Source organism: Pinus tabuliformis, chromosome 8 (genome assembly GCF_031772625.1).
Source record: "Pinus tabuliformis cultivar Carrire ecotype Pingquan chromosome 8, CPIR1, whole genome shotgun sequence".
NCBI classification, from domain to species: Eukaryota; Viridiplantae; Streptophyta; class Pinopsida; order Pinales; family Pinaceae; genus Pinus; species Pinus tabuliformis.
Genome location: NC_142294.1, coordinates 335,202,767 through 335,209,799, shown reverse-complemented (window position 1 = coordinate 335,209,799; position 7,033 = coordinate 335,202,767).

Sequence of the window (7,033 nt, the reverse complement as noted above, 5' to 3'; positions counted from 1 at the left end):
ATCGCTTGATTACCGGTCAATGATGTAAACCGTTAACAAGCGCGAGCGGAATCACCGATAATGATAATGACCCTCAAGGTACTGCAGTACAATCCACGTGGTGTGAATAAAGGACTTGGCGTTGAACACCACGCAGAATCTTTCGGTCGAAGGTCATTGATGTATACCTGTCGCCGGAAGTGAGAAACTTGCCATTGAGGTATGCAAGCTTCAAAGTACTGAGGGGGTTGTTCCTAGATCAACTTCTTGGATAATGAGCTGAAGTCGACAAGAAGCGATCCGTCAAAGGAGGGCCTTAATGAATCCCACATCAGTGACACGGAACGGAGCTAATGATTTTAATGGAGGTGAAAACAATCTGTGACATATGATTTAGGGTGGCAGTCATGAATGGATGAAGGATAATGTATGGCAGTGGATGGGACACGGTTGACTCTTTCTGAATAACATCTCTTGAACATATAACGACACTGATGCGATGGATCGGTAGCATTACCCCAAATGTGGATGGTTTGGCGAGACCATGGTGATGAGACCGGTGAATGAAACAACCCAACCCGGTGTGGTACGGAGGAAAAGTGTCATGTTCAAGAGCGACTTGCTACCATTAAAGCTTTGAGGTTCTCCCAATTTTTCCCCAGTCATTTCTGACCAGTACCTCTTTATTTTTGTCAAGCTTGAGGAGGATAACATATGCTTGTTCTATAACCTGCCCTTCGGGCAAGCCCATCGCTATGTTTTAACGAGCCTAGCGATAGGGAAACTCGTTCTCGTCTAAAGACAAGCTTGTCGCTATTTAATCATTTTAACGAGTCTAACGACAAGGAAAACTCGATCCTTTTCATTTTTAGAGAGTCTGAAAAGGTACATAAAGTCAACTTCAAAATTCCTTTTTCGTCATCTAATCCCTTAAGTCCGAAAAAGTATAAAACAATACAGAAGGGATGAGTTTTTGATAACTTTAACGAGCCGAATAAAACAAGCGCTCGACCTTTTTGTGCAATAATCCCTCAGGTCCAAAAAGATTAAAATCTAGAGGGATAGCTCTTCCGGTCCTTTAACGAGCTGGAAGGCCAAAACTCGACAATCTTTTCATATTTTACGAGTCAGATGAAAAGAGCTTAAAGAAGACTCGTCTTTTGAGGAATGAGTGATAAACAGGGATAGCAATTGATTCCAGGTACAGGTTGGAATTTTACAATCACGGCAGTGTCACAAGGATGGCTAGGTGAAATCACTCTTCGCAGCTGTTCCTCAAAATGGGTAAACAATCATATGGAGGTGAACGATCGGCCAAATGAAAGTGGAGGTGGCAGGTGCAAACACGACCAAGGCTTTTATGGCTGATAAATTTACTATCACAGCGGTTATTTACCAGAATAGGTTCATTTTTTATTTAAAAATGAGCTTAAACTCTGGAGGAAACATTGCTCACTGCTTATATTTATTTTTTAACGAGCATGAAGACCGCGTTAAAACTGCTCGGATCTTGCGTTTATTTTTTAACGAGCATGAACTTTATGCTAAAACTGCTCGATTACCCAGTCATAAGATAAGAGTGTCTCCTGAAAGATTCCATTTTTTATAGAGCTTGCGCCTTACCAAAGCTATGCTCACTCTCCTTTCTTTATGCAAGTTCAGAAACGGCTAATCCTACGAGTTTAAAGGGTTAGACCTACAGGTTTAAAGGGAGGACCTAAAAATTTAAAAAATAAATAGTCGCCCCTTGCTTGCACTCCAAAAGGTTGCATGCCCCCAGGTATAAAACAGAGTTTCAAGGTTACCTCTACTTACCCTCCGCCAAAACATTTGTTTTAATCGAGAGAGGCTTACCTCTTTCAGGTTACCCAAAGATTGTCCTGTTATTTTTTCAACAAAACACTTCCTCGGCAATGTCTACCGAAATAGACAAGGGTGAATGACCTTTGTCAAACACGTAACTTTGACAAAAGAATCTTATTCTATAACAACCCCTCTTCCACACACGGACGGGGTACGGACTAGTCATATTCTCTCGCAGAAATTCTACCTTAGACCCAAAGTTCTCTCTGCCCAACGCAGACCAGGATGCATGCCCCCTGGGTTCCAGTCCCATCTTTCCGAATCACTCGCACTCATCGGGAAGAAGGACTGGGGGTGGAGACATTTCTTGATTGAATAGACCATTCAGGGTTGGTATGTGACTATTTGCGATGCATGATCTCAGAAATGAAAGTTGGTCTACGAGCTTGACCATTCTTCCTTCGTGTGGAAAACACATTACTATAAAGAGTGAGGAGACTATTGCTCCCATGCAATATATATAGTCTCGTCCAAGGAGTAGGTTATAATCCAAGGGTCCTTGAATGACCATCACGTTCATTTGAATGGCCTTCCCTTTCAATGTAATGGGCACATTGGGGAGGATCCCTAATGGTCGACTGGTTCCTTTATCGAAACCCGAGAGATTTCTTATCTCAGGCAAAAGCACCGAGGAACCCAGTGCTTTCCAAGCAACAGAGGAAAGGATACTCACAGATGCCCCTTCATCAATGACAGTGCCAGTCATTACCATTCTGTATATTTGGACTATGATTCTGAATGGTATACTGGCTGGCAACCGGGGTCTGCCTACTTGGTTCCAATCAAAGGACACAACCAGGTTGCTTGGTGGTGGGACCGAATACACGGCCGGATATGACCCTGACGATGTTCCTTCCTGCGATAAAGGAATGGGCGCATTGCCCTGACGCTCATCAGAGTCTGTGTTGATGAAAAGAATCTGGATGGTGTCATCCTTATTCTCTTCAGTGAGGGTGTCATTTGAAGATGAATCTTCAGTGACAGTGTCATTTGAAGATGAAACTTCTGAAGGGAGAACCAGGTCAACTGCCGTTTCGACCTTTGGACTTTCGTCCAGTCTGGATTCAGTAGGTTCATTTTCAATGACTGACGCTTCAGCTGACCACTTAAGCGGGCTAGCTGTATTCTCAACCAACGAAGGACTTGGCATGAGTTTTTTGTATCCAGGAGGAAGTCTCAACGGTGAAACCGGACGATCTTCCAAAACTCTCTTCGCTTCGTCTAAGAAGGGACAACGGTGGATGGCATGACCGCCTCCACACAGTCTGCAGGGGGATTTTGCTCCCCCTCTTTGTCTTGATCCTTCACTTTCGTTGGTTGACGGTAAGCATTCAACATGGCTATCAGAGGTTGATGCTCCCAAACTGTGCAAACGAGGGGACCAGTCCCTTAGTATCCGGGGAATACAGGGACAATCTCTATGGAAGTGGTCTCCTCTACATATGACACATGGCGGTTTAGGCCCGGTCTGTGCTGTGTGTGGATTTTTGTCAGATGTCTTTGGCTTGCCCCCAGTCGCCTTAGGCTCCTTCTTCTTCTTCTCTCTCTTCTTCTTCTCCTTCTTCTCCATGGGAGCTTGGCTTTTGCCGGCTCTACCTTGCGAAGATGAAGGATTGGAGGAGGAGTTATAGGAAGTAGAAGGCTGGTGGGTAGCTCTAGACTGATCTAACTGTTGACTCGACTGTTCATGAACCATGGTGTTCTGAACTACATTGGTTGAGAATAGCCATATTGGCAAGCCAATTGTCAGTCGTGGAAGCGACAATGTGGCCATGTGGGGCGCACCAACTTCTCCCCAAGAGGACAAAGGACTAGGATTTCCATCATGGGGAATTCCTTGGTTGGTGCGTTCCATGTTCTCAACCTACAGATCAACGCAGGAATAGGAGGTGATTATGTTCCGTTTAAAATAAATTTTATAACGACGTTTTAGACACAACTTGCTTTTTCACTTTTTAAGAGTCGAGAAAAAGCTAAAGATGACTCTAGTCTCCTTCGATGTTTTAACGAGCCCGAAGTGACAAATGCTCGGATGGACTTTTTCAGTTATAGAGTTTGAAAAAGGCCAAAAGAAACTACTCTGGAGTTCTAGGCAAAGGGTGTGCCAAACTTTTCGCAAAACCACAGAATACGTTTTACGGTACAGCTGGTCGATCTTCGTGAATGCTGTGTTCACTGCATTGCGATCAGTAGGGCGGCCGACACGGCTTCCTATGGATAAAGGCTTTGTTCCTATAGGGGTCTCCCAATATATACGCGACAGTACGTGGGAGCACAAGTCCGTATTGATACTTATCGCTTCACCGTGGAGGAATCACCCAACCACTCAACGCTAAGATATCACGTTTAACGATGTCGGAACACGTCTCTAGCTTAGACCTCTATGTGTTTGCGTTATGTTTCAAAGCGTTGTTATGTAAATTCAAATTATTTTAGGTTGATCTTGTTTAGCAGTTTGCCTTTATGGATCACCACGAGATGTATGGTACAACTCCTAAATGCAGTCTAAAGATGAGAAGCAAGCTTTTTCAATCTTTTCAACTTATGAAAATCTTAACTACTGAGGGAAAAGAAAGACATCATCTTTTCACACAGATCATAGAGCACACACTAATGCACTTTTTCCTAAATCAACATGCAAGCTGTCAAAATGCACATGCACAATGCAGGTATTTCTTTTCTCTTTCTTAATGTTGGTGTATTACAAAAAGAAAGTTGTTTTATAACTTTGAATTCAATTTCAAGTGAAAGCAAACAAGCTTTTTTCCAAAATCAAAAGACACCTTAAGATTTACTTGTTTCAACACTAGAAATACATAAATTCAAACGAAATGACGAAAGCAAAAGCTCAATCAGCTATGAACAGCAAACAAACTAACTCTTAAGATCAGAACGACACTTATCACAGGTCTAGATCTAAGAGGCCACAGCAAGACTAGTTCACTTTCATTATGGGAAACTGCAAATGATATAAGAAATACACAAAGAACAAATATAGTTTCTTTACACAACCGAGGCAGAATAGTGGCAAAGAAAGGTGGTTTCAGATAGGTACATTGACTGATAACAGGCTGCAAAAGCAGGGATGAAAACAGGGCAACAGAAAGCAGAGAACCCCAGCTGCACAAGGCCACACTGGTTCAGCGCAGGTAGAACACTGTCAGTTTGACATTCAGCGCAGGTAGCCCCTTCGGGACCTGCGATGAAATGCAGACTGCCTTCACAGTGCATGCAATGAAAGAGAAACTCTCGTTTCTCTTGGTTTCCGGGTTGCAGATTGCTCAAAAATCAACAGTTTTTGGCCAAATCAAAGCTACCAATCAAGTACACACTAAAGGATGACAAAGGAGGATGAAAAGCTGTCACTAAGAGCTATTCAGAGTCCTTGTGGATCAGCTCTTCAAATCATAAACATGCCCAGAAACTGAGCTAGAGTAGCTGCCCTCTACTTCGCATTTGAAAGATCCAAATGCAGTTCGATTCGGTACTCCCTGTGCTTAGGAAATGAATAGAAAAAACACAAACAACCAACAAGATACGATCCCCAGTGGAGTCGCCAATTTGTTGTTGGGAAAAGTATCCAATACGGAATGACCCTATCCCACTCTAAGGGTGATAGTTCCTTAGCAACAATCAAAGCAAAGCTATCCGAGATTACTTCTTTATGAGATGTAAAAGAGGGGAGAAAGAGATCCACTAACCGATGTCTTCTGCCAATGATTGATCCAATCTTCTCTCTTTACTGCTTGCCCCCAGCTCCTTGCTCTTTCACTGGCCCAGCTAGACCAAGATCCTACAAAATGGCAAGAGAGGGAAACTACAAGAAGCATACATTCATAATTGATTCAAAGATTAGAATAAATCAAATACACAAGTATAACAATACACCATTGAGACACATGCATATAGAAGAACCTCAAATGCTTTATTAATGGAAGAAATAAGATTCAGGAAGTGATACAACCATAAGAGGCCCAATCTAGCATCACCTTCCCAACAGAAAGAAATCTCCTCTTCACCTCCTTCAAAGCAAATCACCCAATAGTTCTAAACTCAAACCAACAACAATTCTTTACATTCACAGGATTCCAGCCTCTCTAGACCTCATGAGAGAGATCTATATATAGGAGTTTTGGAGAAAGGATGAGTCAGCCTGAGGCTGGCATGAAGCTGACTAGTGTCCTCTTTCACTTCAGTTATTCTTCAGTTCTTGAGTCCACTTGGAGGTTCTTGCTTCCACTTGGAGATCTAGAACCTCTTACTCATCACCAGTCGAATTCCCTGATCCAAGTGTCATTTTGGAAGCTTCCTGGGCATTGACACCTTGAGGAATGACTGTGCCACATGTCCAAACTCGCCCAGCGCAGGTAGCCTTCTTTGCAGTTGACATTCAACGCAGGTAGACAGTGGATCAGTTGACATTCAGCGCAGATGCTCAGTGGAGCAGTTGACATGATCCAGAATTGCCTTGTTTTTGAGTGTTTTCAGGTGGAGAACTTTTATTCAGTGCTGTGGTTTGCTGACCTTGTTCTTCTAGGGGTAGGAACAACATGTTTAGGGACTTTGGATCCCTTAGATTATGGACATTTCATGCTTCATGCTGTAAGGCACAAAAATGTCTATAACATAGGGCTTCCAGAGTATTTGCTCAACCAGGGCTTCCAAAAACTAGTAATTCAACCCAAGCTAAGGAAACATTATAACCAACTAGAAAACAAAGAGAATAAACCCAAAACACCATGGATATCTAGGAAATTGAAAGGCTAGGAAGTCCACTCTCAATCAAGGAAATCCTCGATGCCAGTGACATATCATGACCAAGAAACCACATGCATGTGCCATCGATGCCAAAACTAGTGAGGAAAACGTACATGAAACTCAGTACCTGCAAGAAAAACTCATTGTAGCCACTAATCCCGATGTCCTCTTGTGGTTTCCTACTCTTCCTTTTCCTTCTTGCTCCAAAACTCCAAGTATGCCACACTCTCCAGGAGTTCTCCAAGAAAACTCTAAGTATCCAATAGTATGAGGGAGAGAGAATAGAAGAGAGCTCCAACATTGAACTGACCAATCTTACACTAACCAAGCCTACTAACTGATCCTCAAAAGGATTTTTATCGATAAGGCCTCTATTTTATTCAATTTCAATTATTTTCCTTCATTTTCCTCCTCACAAGAAACCTATGAATTT